At 47.0% G+C, this 24042-nt stretch overlaps 1 long non-coding RNA gene across 4 annotated transcripts in view; it reads right to left on the bottom strand.

Moving 5' to 3' along the window:
- Positions 1 to 24042, bottom strand: part of LOC121816951 (uncharacterized) — a 282412-nt gene that overhangs the window by 43562 nt on the left and 214808 nt on the right. For all 4 annotated transcript variants that reach the window (XR_009596876.1, XR_006056690.2, XR_009596877.1 and 1 more), the window contains one exon: positions 18246 to 18334. This is a non-coding gene — a long non-coding RNA (uncharacterized LOC121816951). The remainder of the gene's footprint in view (positions 1 to 18245; positions 18335 to 24042) is intronic.

The following is a 24042-nucleotide window of genomic DNA, read 5'->3' as shown; positions in this document are numbered from 1 at the left end:
ACGCCTCCTTGGAACCTCTCCGCCTGCTGTTCCTTGGTCTGATTTTCTCCAAGGTGCTGGCCCAGGAAGTCACTGACCTTAGATTGGGTTTCTCAGAGAGGGGAGTACCTTCCTTCTGTATGCAACACAGGTGATGTAATGCTAGTGAAACGCTTGCCTCTGGTCCAGAATTTAAGGTGCTAACAAAAAACTCAGTCATCAAGATAAAATAAGCATAAGCAATATTAGAAGAATTAAGATTCATGAAAAATATCTATGATGAACAAAATAAAATGTATAATAAGTACAGGATCTTATTCTCACTCACTCTACTTGGACCCTCGCTCAAATGACCTTGACTCTCATTGGCATGACCTTGACCCTCACTCATCTCCCTATAACCCTGATGCAAGATGATCTTAGATAGCCCACACATGAACTTTCAAAATTTTAACACACACTTTTTTTTTTTTTTTAAATTATGGCAAGTGATCCCAGCTTTCTATTCATGGTAGGGATATACCATTTCTCTTTTATAAAAAAAAAGTTTTATTTATTTATTTTTGGCTGTGCTGGGTCTTCATTTCTGTGTGGGCTTTTCTCTAGTTGCAGTGAGAGGGGGCTGCTCTCTAGTTGTGGTGCTCGGGTTTCTTACTGGGGTGGTGGTTTCTCTTATTATGGAGCACGGACTCTAGGGCCTCTTGGTCTTCAGTAGTTGCAGTATGTGGGCTCAGATGTTGCAGCTACTGGGCTCTAGAGCACTGGCTCAAGAGCTGTGGTGCACAGGGTAATTTGCTTCGAGGCATACGGGGTCTTCCTGGATCAGGGCTTGAACCAGTGTCTCCTGCATTGGTAGGCACTGAACCACCAGGGAAACCCCAATTTCTCTTTAAAAATACATTTATTTTAACAAATAATTTAAAGAAATGTATTGAGTAAATAATAGGATGGGGCCAACGTCCCGGTGGGGGGATATTTGGTCAAAGGCTTCACCTGTGATCCTGCTGATGGCAGGGCCAAACTAACCTTCTCTTCTGTTCCTTGTTGTATGAAGGTGACTTCTGATTTATAGCAGGAGCTTAAGAAAAAGAGAATGGGGCTTATTGGAAGAGTGGCTTCGACAGTCACCAAGTCCTGCTGAGCCCCATACTCTTCACCTCTAGAATGGGGCTCACAACATTTGCCCCAGAGGGCTGTGAGGTTTATAGGAGATGACTATAATGTGCTCAGTGGGGATCAACAGGGCCACACCTTGATTTTTTGTGGACTCCTTTCCTGGAGAAGGGAATGGCTACCCACTCAGTATTCTTGTCTGGAGAATTCCATGGACAAAGGAGCCTGGCAGGCTACAGCCCATGGGGTCACAGAGTCAGACACGACTGAGTGACTAACATTTTCCCCATTAAAAATACGAAGTTGTTTTTTATATTTGCATAGTTATAAAGATAAATGCAATCCACTTTAATTATTAATATATTCACCTTTATACCAACACAGTCAAGGTATGCATCTTGCTTATTTCAAGAAGTATTTTGGTTGGGGGGGGGACTCCTGAAAGTACCATGTCCACAGGCCTTGTGCCTGCTGTGCTAGATGGGGAGGCCAGTGCTGGGCACAACAGGCAAGCACTTATTCTTTTAATCTTCACAGTGCCACAAAGCAGGCATTACTAGCTCCATTTTATAGATGATGAAAAGAAAGTCCAGAGAGGTTCAGCAACTTGCTCAAGGTCACACAGCCCCTGAGTAGCAGGGCAAAGGTCTGAATACAGACTCGCTGATTCTGGAGTCTGCCATGCTGCCATGCCCCAGGAAGTGGGAGAGTCTGGAGGGCTGCCAACATGAGCAACTGTGTCCCTTGGTAATGGAAGTTGTGATTACATTTGGGGCCGGCTCCTGCAAGGCCTATAAGGTGGAGGCATTCTACAGGAGGAACCCAGTCTTCTGGCCCCTTGGTTGCCTGCTAGTTTGGGAGGGGGCTGGGCGACATGTGCAGGCTGGTTGCTTGGGAGTCTCTGGGCATTTAAGCTGCCACCCTTAGGCAGCGAGACGTGCTCAGGGCCTCTGAGACTCTGAGGACCAGACTCCAGCAGACTGGGCTGCAATTTGCTTCACAACTCTGTGTTCTTGAAAAGGACAAAGAAAAAGAGAAGAGGAACCTTGGACGCAGACCAAAGCCACTCAGGTTTTCCACTATGTGTCTTCTTACAGGCTCCTCAATGAGAAGGGCCTGACAAGTGTCACCTGAACAAGGGGTCAGAGCCATTCCCCTCCATGCACACGACACTGCAATTTTAAACAACTGTGGCTTGAGACAAAGATCCTCCCAGGGAAGGAAAATCTAACCGAGTTTGCAGTTTCTAGCTCCGGCACTTCTTGAATTATACATGGGCAAAACCCCCTTGAAGGCTGCTTTTTAAGCCGTGAGGGGAAGGCATGTAATTTTGGTCTCTGGCATTCTGCTAGAACACTTGCTGAAAGTGGGGGCCCCTCCCCAGCCAAGTGGCGTTTGCCTCGAAACCAACTGGGGGACGTTTGACGCCTCAAATAGCTTCAAGCTGCCAGCTGAAAGGATGCGGAGGGAATCGGTTTTCTTTTTGCCACAGGCTTGTCTCCGTAGGGGCCTCTGTCCCTCGGAGGCTCTTGCCTTGCCGTGGCAGCTGTGACACCGACCACAGACATCCTCCTCCTTCCTGGCTGGGAAGACGGACAAGTGCTATATTCTTCCGGAAGGGGAGGCAGGGGGCTGGGTAGGGGTCTGCAAGGTGCAGCAGGTCCAGCCAGACCCATTCCGGTGTCCTCTGGGAGATGGCAGCTCCAGGTCCAGACCGCCCTGACGTTACGCCGGGTCCAGAAAGAGTGAAGCCATTTCTGGCCCCTGTAATCGGGCAAACTGTCTCCAGTGATCTGCAACTGCAAAATGCATCCTAGAAGAAGGGGGTTCCCAGCATTCGTCTCCCACGGGGGATTGGCCCAGGACCGTGGTTGAGGATTCTGAGTCAACTGGGATCATTTGGGCCATTGGTGGCTTAAAGTGAGGGCCCTGGTGACAGTCTTGGGGTTTGGAATGGCTCTTTGTAACTTATTAGCTGTGTGAACCTGAGGCTACTGCACCTCTGGGACCCTCAGTTCCCCTGACTGTAGAATGGGCTGATTATCTACTTCAAAGCATTGCTATACAAATGAAATGTATGCTGTGTGCCTTTAACACCGAAGCAGGGCACATTTGAAAAAGAGTGAACGTGTTAGTCTCTCAGTCATGTCTCTTTGTGACCCCATGGACTGTAGCTCACCAGGCTCCTCTGTCCATGGGATTCTCCAGGCAAGAATACTGGAGTGGGTAGCCATTCCCTTCTCCAGGGGATCTTTCTGACCCAGGGATCAAACCCAGGTCTCCTGTATTTGCAAGCAGATTCTTTACCATTTGAGCCATCAGGAAAGCCACCAGAAATAGTGGCTGTCATGATCATTTGCATGCTGAAGGTAAGCAAATGACAAGTGGTGTTAGTTCCCATTGGTAATTCAAAGGGTGTGTGTGTGTGTGCACATGCATGTATGCATATGTGAGTGCCTGTTCCCTGAGTGTGAATATGAGTGTTTGTGCATTCATGAATAGGCTCCAAGCAAAGGTCAGGGGAAGAGTGTTCTTGTTCCTAGACGTGGAAACTTGAGAAGGGCAAATACTTCATTATTTAGATTCAAAAGCTACTCATTAGAGGAGACTAGGGCACTTAGAAAGAAGAGCTGACCTACAAGTGTAAAATGTTATTATAAGTAATGACAATGATTATAGGATGAGGGTTGAATGGAGAGAGGGAGCCGGAGAGGTTAATGTCCATTAACTACAACGAATTAGGAGATGGTGCTTCTGCAGACACTTCTGGGTGAAACCTAACAGTCTGTTTATTTACCTCACGGGGAGCTCTTAGCACATCAAAAAGGTATTTAAAACACCCCCCCCCCAACAATTAGCTTTAGGAAGAAGAGTAAATATGGATGTAATTTATCACTCCAAGAGAGCCCTGCTATCAGAGACAGATGCCGTCAGTTAAATAAAACAGACACTAAGACTTGCCAGAAAGATCAACCCAGAAGCAATTTTCTCATTTGCTGATCATCAGTGGACAGTAGGATTTGGGGGCCCACCAACAATTCATGTCTTTCTGCTGACTTTTGTAACCTGAATTACATGTTTCTTTTTGCATCTAGTGGGGGAAGGATGACTTAGGAATGGGTTGAGGTGATTTCAGTGGCTTTGTCCATCTGTGATTTTAAAATGTAATAGAAAGAAGTTGAACACTGAAAGAGTCACAGGATTGGGACTTCACTGTAGAGGGTCCAGTCATCCCAGTTTGCCCGAGACTAAGAGGTTTCAGTGCTAGAGCCAGGAGAGGGTTGGTCACCCCATTTATATCCCCTTCCCGGGGTTCCCAAGTGTGAGTATCAGTCAGTCCCAGTTGGAGTAATAGTGGGCAGAAGCTGGCTTGCGGCTTTCCCGTTAGAAATTCAACCTCCCCCCATATGGTGAAACAGACTGTGAACCCATTAGCAGCAGGAATGTGGGGTCACGTGGGACGAGTGCAGGGGAGCTGCACACATCGAGGTAAATGTGCAGGGAGACCTCTGATAGGTGAAGGCGCGGGGGCCCAAAAGCTGATCTTGTACAGATTGCTTCTAACTTCTCAGAGAACTCTTGATGGAAAATTGCAGAGCCCGGCGACACTTTGCAGATTCCAGAGTCTCTGCCCTCCCCACCCCCGCCAACAGGTATCTGATCATGTTTTATAAACTAGGGCAAGAATGCACACTAGACACTCAAAGTGCACATCATTCTATCATTTCAGCTGTTTCCACTGCTTCTGAGATTTTTGTATATAAATATCTCTGCGTGTGCGTTTGTGTGTACATTTCTTGACATATTTACGAAGTCCCAGTTTGCCAACCTTCAGGGCATAATGCAAGAACTATTTTTCATCCTAATCTTCTGTAATGACATGTTTTATTATACTATTTCAGCTGTTTCCATTGCTTTTGCTGTTTCATGTTTTATGTATTTTAACTAATGCTTTAATTTTAGGACGTTGTGCCCTAAGGTGGTTTCACAAAGGCTCACTTTGGAAAAGCAACAGGGATTCACAGAGATGGCCGTTGGAGGCTCTACCCACACACAGCTTGGCACAGAAGAAAAGAGGGTCCGAACACAGGGCAGGAAGCAGACACACAGGAAGGCAGACTGTGCGGGTCAATAGCTTAAGGGCCTAGCATCCATAACACCAAAATGTAAGGGGAGCTTGTGTTCGCCTAGGGCTTCTGCCCCATTTGGAACCTGCGAACCCCCTGGGTTCTGGACAAAGCAGGATGGTTGGTCACCCTACCAAGATGGTGGGTTTGATGCTTGAATATCCTGGTTCTTAGCAGGAGGGGGGCTTTTGGTGTGACACAGAAAGAGCCTGGAGTTTGGAATGCACTCTTCTTAGATTCAAACCCCAGCTCCACCCATACTTTAACAGTCATTTGAATCTGAGGAAGTCACTTAAGCCCTCACTAAGCCTCAGTTTCCTCATCTGGAAAATGGAGCTGGGAAAGCATATTGGGCAGAAGTGCTATAAGGTATGGAGGAAGTGATGTGTGATCTATGCCTGGTACATCATCTCCTGGTTCCCCAATCTCACAATGAGGGAGCCACAGCGCATGCTCAAAATTCATGTCCCATTGCAGGCCACCACCCAGACCTCCCAGACTTGGGCACCAACGTGTCCCCATAGCCTGTGCAAACCCATTGGTAGTAGGGACTAAGGAGTACAAGAGGCATAATAATAATGGTAATAACAGGAACGGCAGCGGTAAGGAGATACCCCTCATCCAAGGTAAGGAGCAGCGGCTGTGCTTTGCTGGAGCAGCTAAGAAGAGATATCCCACGCCCAAGGTAAGAGAAACCCAAGTAAGATGGTAGGTGTTGCAAGAGGGCATCAGAGGGCAGACACACTGAAACCATACTCACAGAAAACTAGTCAATCTAATCACACTAGGACCACAGCCTTGTCTAACTCAATGAAACCAAGCCATGCCTATGGGGCAACCCAAGACAGGTGGGTCATGGTGGAGAGGTCTGACAGAATGTGGTCCACTGGAGAAGGGAATGGCAAGCCACTTCAGTATTCTTGCCTTGAGAACCCCATGAACAGTATGAAAAGGCAAAATGATAGGATACTGAAAGAGGTACTTCCCAGGTCAGTAGGTGCCCAATATGCTACTGGAGATCAGTGGAGAAATAACTCCAGAAAGAATGAAGGGATGGAGCCAAAGCAAAAACAATACCCAGTTGTGGATGTGACTGGTGATAGAAGCAAGATCCGATGCTGTAAAGAGCAATATAGCATAGGAACGTGGAATGTTAGGTCCATGAATCAAGGCAAATTGGAAGTGGTCAAACAGGAGATGGCAAGAGTGAACGTCGACATTCTAGGAACCAGCGAACTAAAATGGACTGGAATACGGGAATTTAACTCAGATGACCATTACATCTACTACTGCGGGCAGGAATCCCTCAGAAGAAATGGAGTAGCCATCACGGTCAACAAAAGAGTCCAAAATGCAGTACCTGCATGCAATCTCAAAAACAACAGAATGATCTCTGTTCATCTCCAAGGCAAACCATTCAGTATCACAGTAATCCAGGTCTATGCCCCAACCAGTAACGCTGAAGAAACTGAAGTTAAATGGTTCTATGAAGACCTACAAGACTTTTTAGAACTACCACCCAAAAAAGATGTCCCTTTCATGATAGGGGACTGGAATGCAAAAGTAGGAAGTCAAGAAACACCTGGAGTAACGGGCAAATCTGGCCTTGGAATGTGGAATGAAGCAGGGCAAAGACTAATAGAGTTTTGCCAAGAAAATGCACTGGTCATAGCAAACACCCTCTTCCAACAACACAAGAGAAGACTCTACACATGGACATCACCAGATGGTTAACACCGAAATCAGATTGATTATATTCTCTGCAGCCAAAGATGGAGAAGCTCTATACAGTCAACAAAAACAAGACCAGGAGCTGACTGTGGCTCAGATCAGGAACTCCTTATTACCAAATTCAGACTCAAATTGAAGAAAGTAGGGAAAACCGCTAGACCATTCAGGTATGACCTAAATCAAATCCCTTATGATTATACAGTGGAAGTGAGAAATAGATTTAAGGGCCTAGATCTGATAGATAGAGTGCCTGATGAACTATGGAATGAGGTTTGTGACATTGTACAGGAGACAGGGATCAAGACCATCCCCATGGAAAAGAAATGCAAAAAAGCAAAATGGCTGTCTGGGGAGGCCTTACAAATAGCTGTGAAAAGAAGAGAGGTGAAAAGCAAAGGAGAAAAGGAAAGATATAAGCATCTGAATGCAGAGTTCCAGAGAATAGCAAGAAGAGATAAGAAAGCCTTCTTCAGTGATCAGTGCAAAGAAATAGAGGAAAACAACAGAATGGGAAAGACTAGAGATCTCTTCAAGAAAATTAGAGATACCAAGGGAACATTTCATGCAAAGATGGGCTCGATAAAGGACAGAAATGGTATGGACCTAACAGAAGCAGAAGATATTAAGAAGAGGTGGCAAGAATACATGGAAGAACTGTACAAAAAAGATCTTCATGACCCAGATAATCATGATGATGTGATCACTAATCTAGAGCCAGACATCTTGGAATGTGAAGTCAAGTGGGCCTTAGAAAGCATCACTACGAACAAAGCTAGTGGAGGTGATGGAATTCCAGTTGAGCTGTTTCAAATCCTGAAAGATGCTGCTGTCAAAGTGCTGCACTCAATATGCCAGCAAATTTGGCCACAGGACTGGAAAAGGTCAGTTTTCATTCCAATCCCAAAGAAAGGCAATGCCAAAGAATGCTCAAACTACCAAACAATTGCACTCATCTCACATGCTAGTAAAGTAATGCTCAACATTCTCCAAGCCAGGCTTCAGCAATACGTGAACCGTGAACTCCCTGATGGTCAAGCTGGTTTTAGAAAAGGCAGAGGAACCAGAGATCAAATTGCCAACATCTGCTGGATCATGGAAAAAGCAAGAGTTCCAGAAAAACATCTATTTCTGCTTTATTGACTATGCCAAAGCCCTTGACTATGTGGATCACAATAAACTGTGGAAAATTCTGAAAGAGCTGGGAATACCAGACCACCTAACCTGCCTCTTGAGAAATCTGTATGCAGGTCAGGAAGCAACAGTTAGAACTGGACATGGAACCACAGACTGGTTCCAAATAGGAAAAGGAGTATGTCAAGGCTGTATATTGTCACCCTGCTTATTTAACTTCTATGCAGAGTACATCATGAGAAACGCTGGACTGGAAGAAACATAAGCTGGAATCAAGATTGCCGGGAGAAATATCAATCACCTCAGATATGCAGATGACACCACCCTTATGGCAGAAAGTGAAGAGGAACTAAAAAGCCTCTTGATGAAAGTGAAAGAGGAGAGTGAAAAAGTTGGCTTAAAGCTCAACATTCAGAAAACAAAGATCATGGCATCCGGTCCCATCACTTCATGGGAAATAGATGGGGAAACAGTAGAAACAGTGTCAGACTTTATTTTGGGGGGCTCCAAAATCACTGCAGATGGTGATTGCAGCCATGAAATTAAAAGACGCTTACTCCTTGGAAGAAAAGTTATGACCAACCTAGATAGCATATTCAAACGCAGAGATATTACTTTGCAGACTAAGGTTCGTCTGGTCAAGGCTATGGTTTTTCCAGTGGTCATGTATGGATGTGAGAGTTGGACTGTGAAGAAGGCTGAGTGCCGAAGAATTGATGCGTTTAAACTGTGGTGTTGGAGAAGACTCTTGAGAGTCCCTTGGACTGCGAGGAGATCCAACCAGTCCATTCTGAAGGAGATCAGCCCTGGGATTTCTTTGGAAGGAATGATGCTAAAGGAGGGATTGGGGGCAGGAGGAGGGAGGGACGACCGAGGATGAAATGGCTGGATGGCATCACTGACTCGATGGACATGAGTCTGAGTGAACTCCGGGAGACGGTGATTGACAGGGAGGCCTGGCGTGCTGCGATTCATGGGGTCGCAAAGTGTTGGACACGACTGAGTGACTGAACTGAACTGAATTATTAAACAGTACATATTTAGTTTGTCAGGCTCCTCTGTCCATGGAATTCTCCATGCAAGAAAACTGTATTGGTTGCCATTCCCTTTTCCAGAGGGTCTTCCCAATCCAGGGATCGAACCCAAATCTCCTGTGTTTTTACTGTCTGAGCCACCAGGGAAGCTGAATAATGGTAATAATTACTATTACAAAACATTATATTTATATTATAAAATACTTTATCATCATAAAGTATTACAATAATCATGGTGGTATTAAGATGGCTTCTGCTTACAAAGTGCTAGCTATGTGCCAGGCAAGCCCTGTGTTACACATTGCCCTTCCTTATCCCATGTAATCTCCCAGCAGGACACCTGCTGGGTAGGTGAGACCATAACTCCCATTTTGCAGATGAGGAAATGGAGACCCAGAGAGGTAGGTGAAGACATTTGCCAAAGATACATAGCAAGCAAATGTTCAATGGGGCACTGGAAGCCACATCAGAGGTACTCCAATGTCCATGCTTTTTAGCATGAGGCCCGGGAAGAAAAGCTATGACAAACCTGGACAGTGTATTGAAAAGCAGAGACATCACTTTTCTGACAAAGGTTCATATAGTCAGAGCTATGGGTTTTCTAGTAGTCATGCACGGATGAGAGCTGAACCATAAAGAAGGCCGTGCACTGAAGAATTGATGCTTTTGAACTGTGGTGTTGGAGAAGACTCTTGAGAATCCCTTGGACAGCAAGGAGCTCAAACCAGCCTAGCCTAAAGGAAACTGATCCTGAACATTCACTGGAAGGACTGATGCTGAAGCTGAAGTTCCAATACTTTGGCCACCTGAAGTGAAGAGCCAACTGTTTGGAAAAGACCCTGATGCTAGGAAAGATTGACGGCAGGAAGAGAAGGGGGTGGCAGAGGATGAGATGGTTGGATGGCATCACCAGCTCAGTGGACACGAGTTTGAGCAAACTCTGGGGGATAGTGAAGGACAGGGAGGCCTGTCGTACTGCAGTCCCTGGGGTCACAAAGAGCTGGACATGACTTAGCTACTGAACAACAACCTGCAGCCTCCTTGTCTAGAAGGAGTGCAGAATCAGTCAGGGTTGTAAGGCACTGAGAAGAAATGGAGAGAAAACGTCAGTGGGCAGAGCTGAGAAGCCTTTCTGTTATTGGGCCTCGAACACCCACTCCAGCCTGGAACAATCCCAAGGTAGGGCAGGGGCAGGAGGCTGATATTTGACATCTGCCTTTCTCATCCTCTTTTCTCACCTGTACCCACTGCATATCCACATCCCACCCACCTGTCTCTGCGCCTATGCATGTACGTGTGGTCCGTGAGCATAGAACATACATGTATGACTGTTAGCTCTCGGAAAACTCCTATTCACCCTGCAATGCCCAGCTCCTTGATGTCCAGGCCCTTGACTCTTTAGATTCCCACTAGTGGCTTCTTTACTGACTTAATGGTAGCATCTGCTCATGCCTGACATGAAATGATAGAAAGTTGGTGGGAAGTTCATTGGTCAGAGAAGTCTCCGCTGTCTTGCTAACCCTGTCTGGAAGACAAGAAGCCGATGTGTTTCAGACCCTAACAATGTGCTACCACACTGAGTTTATTTAATTAATGGGGTCCCAGAAGCATCATCATTCCTATTTTCTAGATGATGGGTAACCAAACTACAGCCCCTAGGCTAGCTGCCTGCCTTTGTAAATAAAGTTGTACTAGACACAGCTATCCTTGCTCATTTATGTGTGTCCACGGCTGCTTTCACACTACAGTGACAAGGTTGAATCGTTGCCGCAGAGACCGAACGGCCCGCAAAGATATTTACTATCTGATCCTTTCCAGAAAAAGTATGCTGGCCTCTATAAATCAACGTAAAGACCTGAGGTTCAGAGAGGCTTAGCAACTTGCCCCAGTTCACTCAGCCAGCCGAGGGCAGCCCTGGGGCTCAAACCTGAAACCCCAGCCTTCAAGGTGGTGCTCTTTCTATGCCCCAAATGCTTTCCTGGCTTTCTTCCAAGTCCTCTTCCACAGACGTCCTCGGGTGCTCAGCATCAGGCCACATAGAGGAGGCTCCCTCCTGCTTGGGTTGGGGGCCAAGTGCAGCTGCCGATCACAGAGTCACCTGGACTCAGGTGTGAGCACTTTAAGGCACATGGGGGCCCAGAAAAATGGGAGTGGGCTGGAGAAGTTCTTTTCTTTTTTTACAGGTGAAAATACATTTGATAAAGAATCTCACCTCACCTGCCAACTCATTTCCCAAGCACTTTACATATAAACCCATGATGCCAAGTGAATCAGTCTCTGCTTAGCTGCTCTGCTGTTTCCAGTTTCAGAGAGGCCAGACCCAGCACAGCTTGAAAGTGGCAGGGCCTTCCTTGGGTCTGGAGACCGCCCCTCAAAGCAGGAGACAAAACTCCTTCCCACGTCCCACAGCCAAGATCCTCTATGTCCCCCTCCCCTGCACCCCAACCAGCACCCACCTTCCCCATTTCCACCCTGCAGCCTGCCCCTCCCTGCATCTCCAGGGGTCTGCTTCCCCACCCAGCCCTGGGAGTTCTGTTTCAACTGAGACACAATTACAGATCACAGCCCTTTTCTTCCTCCCTTTTTCTTTTTAATAAAACTGTTTTGTGTCTCCACTGGCCCCCCTTCCTGCATTCCTCCCATCTTAGTCTTCCCCTCTCCCCCTCCTGTAGGAAATGTCTTGGATTCTCTCACTGGGGTGTAATGGTTAAATTGCTACCAGCTGATTAAACAGCAGAAGTTGAAGCTGTAATCCTTGGTGTTCAGGAACCTGGGGAAGCAGAGATGAGGGCCCTGACCTGCTTAGCCCCCCTGACCCCCTGCCATGGGCCCGCCCTAGCTTCGCTCTTTTCATTTGTCCCAGGCTGATAGAATCCTGGGGCGGGGGGCGGGGTGTGGAATGGGGCTGGGGGAGGAAAAGGAGAGGAGAGGCAGAGACAGGGGAGGGAGAAGGGAGGTGATGTCTCCCCAGCCCTGGCCCAACCTCGAGGAATGTCTGTTCCCACCTCTGTCCCGTCTCTGCCCCCCAACAAGCCACACACACACACACACACACACACACTGACACATATACATGCAGACATTCTCACATACACACATGCTCACACACACCCAGACCCCCAAGCCGCACACATACCCTCAGACTCACACACACTCACATGCACACACATATACACACTCACACACACATGCAGACATTCTCACATACACATGTCACACACATCCAGACCCCCAAGCCGCACACATACCCTCAGACTCACACACACTCACATGCACACACATACACACACTCACACACACATGCAGACATTCTCACATACACACACTCATGCTCACACACACCCAGACCCCCAGTCACACACATTCACACACTCTTGCCCAGGCACTTTCTCACTTTCTGGAGAATGCAGACCAGGTGAAGGAGAAGACTCACCTGCCTTGCCCCTCCCTCCTCCAGGGAACACTGTCTCCCCACCTGCCCCACCCAGGAAAGGATGGGGAAGACAGAGAAGAGTGAGCTGGGAGGGAGGGGTCAGGGGAGAGGGAAGAGGAGAGCTTTTTGGGCATGGGCCCACTCAGATTGGACTCAGGCTCTGCAGGAGCCCAGGAGTTTCGGGACAGCCCTTCTTTGATCTTCTCTGAGCCTTGTTCGCTAACTGGGGGTGACAGCCACCTCACAAGGCAGCTATGAGGATGAAGCAAGTGAATACAAAGCATCATGCCCAGCCCGTCACAAAGCCTGTCTCATCTCAGATGGCCTGGGCTGAGGGCTGGGGTGCAGGGCAATCGTCGTAACCTCTAATACATAACCTTCAAATACATTCACCCCCTACCCCCACCTGCTGGCAAATAAAGCTGTGTGCCCCTGGGCTCCTTACGGGACCTCTCTGACCCTTAGCTCTTCCCCTGCAAATTGCCATCACCATGCTCTCCTCACGGGCCTGTGACAACTGGATGTGACCCTGCACAAGCCATGCCAGGTTCCCAGAGGCCGGGGGCCCCTTAAGGGTGTTTCTCTGTTATGGGTGGTGTGGTTACAAGTGACGTGGTTGTGGACTCAACCTCTGGGAGAAGAAGAGCAGAGGGCAGCGAGCCTCCTTGGGAAAGTTTATTTCCATGGAAAGTGCAGTTCAGATGAGGGGAGGATCCAGCCTAGACTCACCCTCCCCCACACTTACTCAGAAATCAAACAGGAGAGCCCCAGGGTGAAGAGGGAACTGGCTACCAGCACAAGGAATGTCTGCCCCTCGTCCAAATACCCTTGAAAGTGACCTTTCTCTTCCCTTGGGGGAAAGAAAAGCCTCTATCTTAGGGTTCTCCAGAGAAACAAACTCTCTATCCGGAGACACGTGTCTCTGTCATTGTATCTATATAGGTAGTTCTGTATATAGAGATGTAGATATGAAATACATATGCTATATGTAGGATAGACATAATATGTTACTGCTGTTTAGTCACAAAGTCATATCCAACTGTTTGTGACTCCATGGACTATAGCTCCTCTGTCCATGGGATTTTCCAGGCAAGAACACTAGAGTGGGTTGCCATTTCCTTCTACAGGGGATCTTCCCAACCCAGGGATCGAACCTGTGTCTCCTGCATTGGAAGGTGGATTCTTCAGCACTGAGCCACCAGGGAAGCCTATACATGATATAGACCAATCCATAGAAGATTTGGGTATGCAGCCGGCCTTCCTTACCTGCAGACTTCACATCCCTGGATACAGAGGGTTGCTTGTATTCACTGTGCTATGCTATTTTATGTAAGGAACTTCAGCTTCTTTGTTGGGTGTTTTGTGTTTTTTTGCCTGGAATCAAACCTGGGCCATGGTAGTGAAAGCCCAGAATCCTAACCGGTAGGCCACCAGGAAACGCACGTGTTTGAAATTTGTATCTGTTGGAACCAAGCCCCCACATATACCAATGGACATTAATAAATATAGATCTGAGATAGATGTCACATAACCTACATCTATCTCTATCTGTCTATCTATTGAGAGGGAGAGAAAGAGATGTATTCCAAGAATTCGGCTTGCATGATTACAGAGGATGAGAAGTCCCACAGCCTGCCATCTGTCAGCTGGAAACCTGGGAGAGCTGGTGGCATAAGTTCCAGTCCAATCACAGGAGAAAACTGCATCCAACTCAAAAACTAGCTGGCAGAGAGTGAATTCTCTCTTCCTCTGTCTTTTTGTTCTATTCAGTCCCGCAAGGGACTGGATATGGAAGGGCCATCTGCTTTACTCAGTCTACCCATTCCGATGCTAATCTCATCCTTAAACACCTCAGAGACACACCCAGAAAGTGCTTAACCAGATATCTGGGTACCATATGGCCTCATCAGGTTGACACATGAAATTGACCATCACAGCCTCCAAGTCAGGGAGTAGGAGAGAGTGGAGGAGAAGGCTGCTCGAGGGCTGAGGGTCGGGCCCATTTCTGTGCAGTGAGGGTGATTAGTGTCCCCTCAAACCCATGTTTACCCAGAACCTCAGAATGTGGCCTTCCCTGGAAATAGAGTCTCTGCAGACACAATTATCAGGGTTTCCCAGTTAGCTAAGGTGGTAAAGAATTTGCCTGCAATGCAGGAGGCCCCTGCATTGGTTTGATTCCTGGGTCAGGAAGATCCGCTAGAGAAGGGATACCCGCTCCAGTATTCTTGGTCTTCCTTTGTGGCTCAGCTGGTAAAGAATCTGCCCGCAATGCAGAAGACCTGGGTTCAATCCCTGGGTTGGGAAGATCCCTTGGAGGGAAAGGCTACCCATACCTACTCCAGTATTCTGGCCTGGAGAATTCCATGGGCTGTATTGTCCATGGGATCGCAAAGAGTTGGACACAACTGAGCGACTTTCACTTTAGACACAATTAAGCTAGAATTGAGATGAGATCATAACAGATTAGGTTGGGCCCTACATCCAATGAGAATATCCTAACAACAGACAGAAAAGGACACAGACACAAGGATGAAGGCTGTGTGAAAACAGAGGGGGAGACTGGAGTGATGCGCCATAAGCCAAGGGATGCTTGGGGCCACCAGAAGGTGGGATAAGCCAGGAAGGATCCTCCCCTAGAGCCTGGAGATGGAGCATGGCCCTGGTGACACCTCGATTTGGAACTTCTGGCCTTTGGAACTGTGAGACAATAATTTTCTGTTTTCACCCACCCAGTTGGTAATAATTTGTTAGAGTAGCCACAGGAAGCGAATACATCCTGCAAAACATGCACCACTGGTTCCATTTTACTGATGGGGAAATTGAGGCACAGGGAAGGGGAAAGTCCTATGTTCAAAATAACACAGATGGTTGGAAGTGAAGACAGGATTCAAACCCAGGTCTAACTCCAGTGCCTGGAGCCTCTACTGCTGAGTCCACCCAAAAGGGACACATCTGCGGGAGAGGGATGTAGTGAAAGATGGAAGAGAAGGCAAGCGCTGGCTTCCTCTGCTGCCAGCTCACAGGTAGCTGTGCTGTGGGAGGTCCAAGAGATAGAACCTGCTGTCTCAGGGGTCCTTTCCTAGGCTGAGAGTCCCTGGTGAGGTGGGGTGAGGTCTGAAAATTGCACTGGTGTAATTATGGGAGAAAGAAACTCTAGTCACAGCTGGTTTGACCAGAACATTCTTCCTGTGTAGGACCTGCCCTGAACTTGGTGTGTGCAATAAGCTACTAAACTTGGGTGTTTACCTAGAGGCAGGGCTGAGGCAGGTACCCAGGGCTCAGAATTCAAGGAGGCACTTGCTCACAGAGTCGTGCCCGGGCCCAGCCCCACAGTGGCATGAACTTGAGCCTGAGTGCCTTCTTACATTTTGCCCGGTGCTTGCGTCACCCCCATCCTGCCCTGCCCCCAGGGGTAGGTAACTTTTTAGAGAAACAGGGGGCATTCTTGGCTACTGGCAGCAAGTGGGCTTTGGAGCCACAGAGACCTGGTTTCAATCCTGGCTTTAGCTGCTTACCAGCTGGGTGACTGTGGATGGGTCTATTCTCTTATTTGAACTCAGTTTTCTCATCTATAAAATGGGTATGATACATTAAAACCTACCTCAGGGGCTGTGGTGGGGATTAAATGAGAGTCTGCCCAAGAAGTGCCTGACACTCAATTAAGACTATTGTTACTATATTTGCATCTTGGAAAGAGGAAGTTGGGGGGTGGCAATGGGAGTACCGGCTGCATCTGGAGGCAGATCAAAGGTGGCCAGCTAAGCTGACAAGCCGGTTGGGTGTACCTTCAGAGTGAACGATAACTGGTCATTTCTTGTTTAAGAAAAACCGGGGCTCAGACTGGAATAGCAAGGCAGCCCGCGCATGCAGCTCTTTAGGAATCTTCACAGCTCTTTACAGGAGTCACACTTCCCTGCCTCTTCCTCCTGTCTGGACTGGAGCCATGATGCTCCTGTGGGCTCCTGTGGGAACCACCTCCTGGTGGGGGGCGCTGGAGACAAGAGTCCCAGCTCCCCACAATTTCACCTCTGAGGATGTGAGCTGGTCACCTCCTGGGGTCCTGGTGCTTCCGTTGGAGACACAGAGGACGTTGGGCTGGGTCCCTGGCAATAAGGACAGGTTGGGTTGAGCAACCGCATCTGTTCCTTATCCAGGCGAAAGATCTTTTCTGAAGTGCAGCTCTGGCTGATGCCCTGCAGCGCGGCAGAGGTTCCTACTCCCACCACCCGTGAGTTCACAATTCTCCAGGCGGACGGTAGTGGGCTGCGAGGCCCCACAACGGCCGCCTGCCCTGCGAGGAAGGCAGACAAGGCCTCACATCATTGACCTGCTCTCACTTTTCAAGCTCATCAATTTGCCGTCTTGACCCTCGTTCCCAGAGAGAGAGAGGAGAGACTTACATCCAAAGCAAGGAGCAGGCCCAAAGTTCCTATCTGGGTTTTTTTTTTTTCTTTTTTTCTTTTAAGGGTGGGGCTGCTCATCAGCCTGAAGCAATCCCCTCCCAATCTTCTAGCTCAAACTACAGCCCTTGCCTGCTTGTTTGCACCTGGCTTGAACCCAGCTCCTTAATCTGTCCCTCTGCTAGGGCTCCCAACACGATGACGTTCACACTTTTCCATTAGCACAATTATCACATTCTTAATCAGTTTGTCTACCATTTATGGCGCTGTTACTATGTGCCAGGCATCGTGCTCAAAGCTTTCTTATGTTATCTCATTTAGACCTGGCAGTAACTCCAAGAGAAGATGATTAGTTTATAGACAGGATGAGCTACTTGATCTGGCTCACCCACCTGGGGAGGCAGGGTTTGAATACAAATCTGTTCAACTTCCCAATCTGGGCCCTAAACTTCCCAATAAGCCATCCTGTACTTTGGTTACCTGCAGACCTATGTCCCGTAGGGGCACAGCTGTCCAACCTCCGGGCCGCAGACATGTACCTCCTGTCAGATCAGTGGCAGCATTAGTTTAGAAATAAAGTGCACAGTAAATGCAATGTGCTTGAATCATCCCCAAACCATCCCGTCACCCTGGTTTGTGGAATAACTGTCTTCCATGAAATCAGTCCCTGGTGCCAAAAAGGTCAGGGACCACTGCTCTGGGGTATAAACTCTGAAAGAGCAGAGAGACACAGCTATTATTTTTTCAAAAGAAATTATATAAACTTACAATTGAATAAATTCTATTACTAACAAAGGAAATAAGTATTCAGAACTCCTCCCTTAATCAATTGACTGCATTATTCTACTATCCATGCTATAGGTTTGTGTCTATTACCTCTTACGGTGAAGATACTATATGGTATTTGCTACTGCACATCTGTCTGCACATCTTTTCCCAGCTCTCCATTCAATGAACTCATATTGGTAGCTTGAAACTGGCCACAGTGAGAGTCTTTGCACCATAGCAATTGGCAAATGCTGCAAATCAGAGTTTTCCTTCTGGGAGCCAATTATCAGATATTTACCTGTGCACCAGTAGTCACAACCTTTGTGGTAGGTATTAATCATTTCCCTTGAACAGATGAAGCAGTTGAGGTTCAGAAATGCTAAATGATGTGCCCAAGGCCAACTTCTAGGAAGTGATAGGGCTAGGGTAAGATCCAACTTCATACCATTTCCACTGCCAGGATACACCTTCATGTCTCCTAAAGACAGGGAAAAAAAAAAATCCAGAAGCTCACTTTTTTCCAACTTACCTGATCTCCAGCTGCTGCCTTGTCTTTGGTGAATGCCAGCCATGCAGAAGACCTCTGATTCAGAGAAGAGTGGTAGATAAATCCTTGGCCTGAGAAGAAGGGAGAGAAAGAGACAAAAAAGACAAGGTCAGGGGCCTCCCTGGTGACTCAATGGTAAAGAATCCACCTGCCAATGCAGGAGACACGGGTCCGATCCCTTATCTAGGAAGATTCCACATGCCACTGAGCAACTAGGTCCATGCACCACCACCACCAAGCACAGGCCCTCGAGCCCGTGAGAAACAAGGACTGAAGCCTGCGCTCCGCAACGAGAGAAGCCACTGCAGTGAGAACACTCACCACCACGAGAAAGTAGCCCCCTGCTCACCACTAGAGGAAAGCCCGTGTGCAGTTTTGAAGACCACGCACGGCCCAAAATAAATAAATACATAATAATAAAGAAGCAAGGTCAGGTTTTTAACAGACTGAAATCAAATTCCACTCACCTAAGCCTTCAAGAGCTGGTGCTAGGTTGGCCAATTAAAAGTCATTTTATCTCTAGAGTCCCTTTGAGGGTTATTCAAAGAAGACTTAACAATTAATCTCTCACTTATCCCAAGAACAAAACAAGGTTTCCCACCTCCAATCTAGCCACTCTTTTCAAAATGGAGAGGTGCAGTGTTAAATTAATGCTATTAATCGTGGATTGCAATCGCAGAAGAACTCTGCGGACCCGGCATGGTGTGTTGCATCTTTCAGTTACACGTGTATTTTAATGTAGACTCAAGGTCCCTCTTGTGAAAGAATCATGAGCTCAGCAAATAGTAGAAAAACCTGACACTCATCGGTTGGTAAATATCATTTGTTCTGTCTCTGGGAGGGCAGAGACCTCGGCCCGGGTGCCCTGGAGAGACTGAATCCTTACTCCTGAGAATTATATCATTGAAGGCAAGCCCGAACTAAATGGTTGGAGAACAGTGAGAGAGGAAATACAGATGCTAAACAAATCTGGAGGGCAATTCAACGACTATTATCCAAGAGAGGAAACCTCAAACAACACTTAGAAATCATTCATATATACTTTCAAACTAGCAAAGTTAGCAAGGAGGCAAATAACTCCAGTGGAGGTCAACACTGGGTAGGATTTGGTGAACCAGACATTTTTCATTCAGGGTAAACAGTACAACCTTCTAAAAACAAGCCAGGTAGATGATGCTTATCCTGAACTTTGTGTTCACTACAAATGTCCTCAGTTGTTTTGCAGAGGCATTTGCTACTTTGTCCATCTTGGACATGGAAATCACAACCATTTGTAACTTAATCACAGAGGTGACATCCCATCACTTTTGCTGTATTCTGCTGATTAGGAGTCAGTCTAGGTTCAACCCTCAGGAGGAGGGAATTATACAAAGGTGTGAACAACAAGAGACAAGGATCACAGGGTGGGATGAGGGGGTAAGAAGGGATCTTGGAAGTCTGTCTACCACACACTTGTACAAGCCAGAGGTGAAATCAGCTCCTCTTGAACTATGGTGGGTAGAGAGTGGAGGGAGAAATCTTCCCAAGAAATATTGGGATGCTTTTACCAGAAGACGGATAAGTTCATATAATTTGTACAATAGTTGGCTATTTATTTAACAAGGGGCCAAGAGGCATATGGTCCCTCTCACCAAGAGGCACACAGTGCCTCCCACGACTGTCAGGGCTCAACAGTGTCATCAGAGATCCTAGGTTATTTCCACTTTTTTACTCTCCCAGTTTCAGAATATCAATACTGTCTGTCCTCATGGTTGCAAGACAACTTGCCAGAGCACCAGACATCACAGTCTCATCTGACAGTGTCAGATACAGGATGAGAGAAAAAGGAGGAGAAGGAAAGAGAGAAATTATTCTTAGGCTAATTCTTTTTCCTTTGGGAAAGAAAATCTTTCCAAGACCACCCTCCCACAAGACTTCCTATTACATCTGTTTGAGTAGAAGTAGGTCACCTTCCCATCTCTAAACCAATCATTGGCAAAGAGAAATAATACTGTGTTTTGTTTTTTCTTTTCCCTCAATTTAGGCATGACCCATTACTGGACACGCAGAGTCAGACACAACTGAGCATGCATGCATGCACATTACTGGACCTAGATAGACTGCTGTTCTGAACATCAGGGGAATTTATCAAGAAAGAAGAAAGGAGGGGTCATTGGTGAGTGACCAAGAAGGGTATCCATGATAGTAATGATGATTATCCTAGGCATGTTTTTCTGGCTACCTATAATCCACCAAGTCCTGGACTAAGCATTTCATGTGCATTATCTCATTCAATCTTTGCAACCACTCTATGAGACAGGTTCTACCTAGTACTCATTTTTTATGGGTTGAATTATGTCCTCTCCAAATTTGTATGCTGAAGTCCTATTCCCCTCCACCCCACCCCATCAAATATCTCAGAATGTGACCTTGCTTGGGTCATTGCAGGGATAATTAGTTAAGATGATGTAATTAGGGCAGACCCTTATCCAATATAACTGGTATCTTTTGAAAAAGGGGAAATTTGGACACAGAGAGAAGGAAGGCAACAGGAAGAGGTGCAGGGAGAAGATGGCCATCTAAGGAGAGAGACTTTGGACAGATCCTTTCCTACACAGCTCGCAGAAGCAAGCAGCCCCGCCGTCACTTTGATTTCCAACTTCTAGCTTCCAGAACCATGAGACAATAAATTTCTGTTGTTTGAGCCACCCAGTTTGTAGTACTTTGCTACAGCAGCCTTAGCAAACAAAGATACCATTTTTACATAGTAATGGCTGAGAAAGTTAAGTGAATTTCCCAAGCACTCTTTCCAACCCAGGTCTCTCTGACCACAAAACCTATGGTCCTAACCACAAATCCTGTATCCTGCAGGAATGGGGAGCTGGAGAAAGTTTGAGTGGCCCATTGGAGCCACGTTTCGGGTGGAATGTCATTACTGCAGAGATCAAAAAGTTCCTTTTCACGTCTATTGTCAATCTCTTATCCCAGGCTCACAGTCTCTGGCCTGGTTTCTAGGAGACAGGCAGAACCCCTCCTAGTGGCCTCCTCATAAAACCTCCTGTGTGGACAAGAAGCAGGTAATTAAGTCCCTTCCTTTCTAGGACCTGTGGTCTTGGCCTTTGATCTTTCCTCGCTCTGCCCTGAAGCTTCCTTGGCCAATGAAGGAGGTGTGAGCAGGGTGTGAGAATAGCAGTGCGAGGGCGAGTGTCTAAGGGGACCTGGGACTCACCCAGAGCCAGGGGGATAGGGAAGGAGTGCTGGCTGGAGGCCTGACCTGCCACACATGATGTGGCCATGGCGACCCCGGTCTACCCAGCCAGGGGCTGACGATGCTGTATCTAGCTTCCTTCTTTGCTCCTGAGATCCAAAGTCACCTGATAGTTTGGCGCCTCTATGTACCTCCCCGCCTTCAAAAATGTATACATTTATATACTGGTTTTTTGGTTAAAAAAAAAAAAAAAAAAAAACAGAGAGAGGGAGAGTGAGAGACTGAGAGCTGCTTCTTTTATCTCCAGTCATTACAAAGCTCCTCTTCCCATCCCAACCCTGGCCCCGGGGCCGCCTCCCTCGCCATTCTCTACTCAGTTTGCAAGGCTGTTATTTCTGCCAAATGAGTCATTGATGTGGGAAAGTTAATTTATTTTGGCAGACTTCATCACTGCTCTGAGAAATGGACTGTGCACCTAATGCTGCAGAAGACACAGGTTATTGTGATGATTCATTCATTCCTCTCTGCTTTATTTCATTCATTCATTCTCAGAGCACATGACCATCTCTCTCACAGATACACATGGGCGGATTCAGGGATTGTTTTCTATCTCAGGGAGTAGATATGGGGCTTACATGAGGTCATGTATGTAAAAGGATTAAATAATAATTATTATTATAATAATAGCTAATCCTCATTTGAGCCCTTATGTGTCAAGCTTCATGCTAAGGTGTTTTGTTTTTAATAAATATGGCACTAAATCAAGCAGGCTTTATTTAATGCCTTTAACCCTGTTGCTGCTATCTGGGGCGGAGACGATGATTATCTTCATTTTGGAGATTCAGAGACTGAAGCTCAAAGGGGTCAAGGTGACCAGGTCACAGTCATTACATGTCTCATAAGTGGCAGAGGGAAGTCATGTCCAGCTCCATCTTATCACAACCCACATTTATAAGGTGTTGGCCACATGGCAGGTACTGGACTTACAAAATGCTTCTCCACTCCCAGTCCTCTTGGTTTTTCACAGGAACTGACGTGGAGACTGTGATTAGCATTTCTGTTTTCCAGCTGAGCAAACCTTGTTTTGGAGAAGCAGGGCAACTTGCCTGAGGAGGCATGGCTATTACCCAGAAGAGCTGGGCAGAGACCAGGTAGTGAGCGGAAAGCAGGCAGTCTGGGCTCAGAAGATGCTTTGCCCTCACTGTGAGCCGAGAGCTTGGTGCTTAGCGTATGTGTCCTGTTCTTATTGACCATACTCACCATCAGCACCATCAACACTCCTTCTGACGTCTTTACATGGTCTCAGGCACATAGGTCCTGTGACAGAGGCAGTGCTGTGTGCTCACCAAAACCCCATGTCTCCATTCTTTGAGACACACAGATGGACCGCAGCAATGAAATGGGTTCATGCCACTGAATTCTGACCAATGGAATGTGTGGTAAGTGATGAGGGTCACTCCCAAGCCTGGCCCTAAAAAAAAGCCCATGATCCTCTATCTGCTGCTCAGATGCAGAGGATCCCGTGGAACATTCTGAGACCCTAGGGGAGGGTGGAACCACTCAGCTGGAAGATGTCCAGGTCCCTGGGTGATTGTCAGAAGCCAAGCTCCTCCAACCTGAGCCATACCGGACTATAATGTGGACCTCAACCTTTACTGGCTATTTTTTGTAGCGGCTAGCCTAACCTTACTCATAGAGATGTTACTGGAAGGAGTTTTGATATAATGACATTCTGATCTAGGGTTCCCTTGGGAAAAAGAACTCAAGCTTCATAAAGGTAGAGTCCCCTGTGTCAAGTGCAGGGCCTGACACACCTTAGATCTTCAGGAAATACATCTGGAAGTGACCAAATGGACCTCCCATCTCAGAGGTCCTTGGACCACTGGGAAGCTTCCTGGATGGAGATGCAGGAAAAAAGCCTTAATCATGCTACCTAATCCTCCATCCTTTCCCAATACTCATGCTAACTAACTACCCTTTTCCAACTCCCTGCATATCCCTGGTAGAGTGCTGGGGAGACAACCCAAGCAGTAACATATAGAACCTGCCTGTCAAGTCTGACGTCATTCTACAAATATCAAGCTGACTTCATTCCATCCAATCTGGCTGTCAAATCTGGAAAAAGCCAAGCAGAGTGGGCTCCAAGCTGCACACACTACATTCAGATGTTTACAGAAAACCAGTGCATGAGGATTTGCTCAAAAGCTAAATTTCCTCTTAGCCAAAGCCCAGAAATACCTTTTAAACCCTGAGCAAATAAGCTAGAGAAGGCATTTTCCCTCTGATGGAGCCCTTAGAGCCTGGGAGATCTTCAATTTTGCAAGGAAGCAAGCTCACTGCAGAAAGGTGTGCTGCACAGTGGGGCCCTTCCCCACCCACAACCAGCTCCTTCAAGAACTTTCCCTTTAGTCCCAGAGCACATGGCATAAACGGCCACAAGCCCCAACCCTGACTTCAGGCTGTGAACAGAAGCCGTGACATGCACATTTAGGCCCACTTGCAGAGATGCTGACTTTGAATAAAATTAAAAGAAGCCATTTTTTTTTTTTTTAACTAACCAATCAAACAAAACCATTTTCCTATGGGGTGTTG

The sequence above is a fragment of the Ovis aries genome, chromosome 17 (genome assembly GCF_016772045.2).
Source record: "Ovis aries strain OAR_USU_Benz2616 breed Rambouillet chromosome 17, ARS-UI_Ramb_v3.0, whole genome shotgun sequence".
In the NCBI taxonomy this organism is placed as follows: domain Eukaryota; kingdom Metazoa; phylum Chordata; class Mammalia; order Artiodactyla; family Bovidae; genus Ovis; species Ovis aries.
This window is presented reverse-complemented; position numbering and strand designations above follow the sequence as displayed.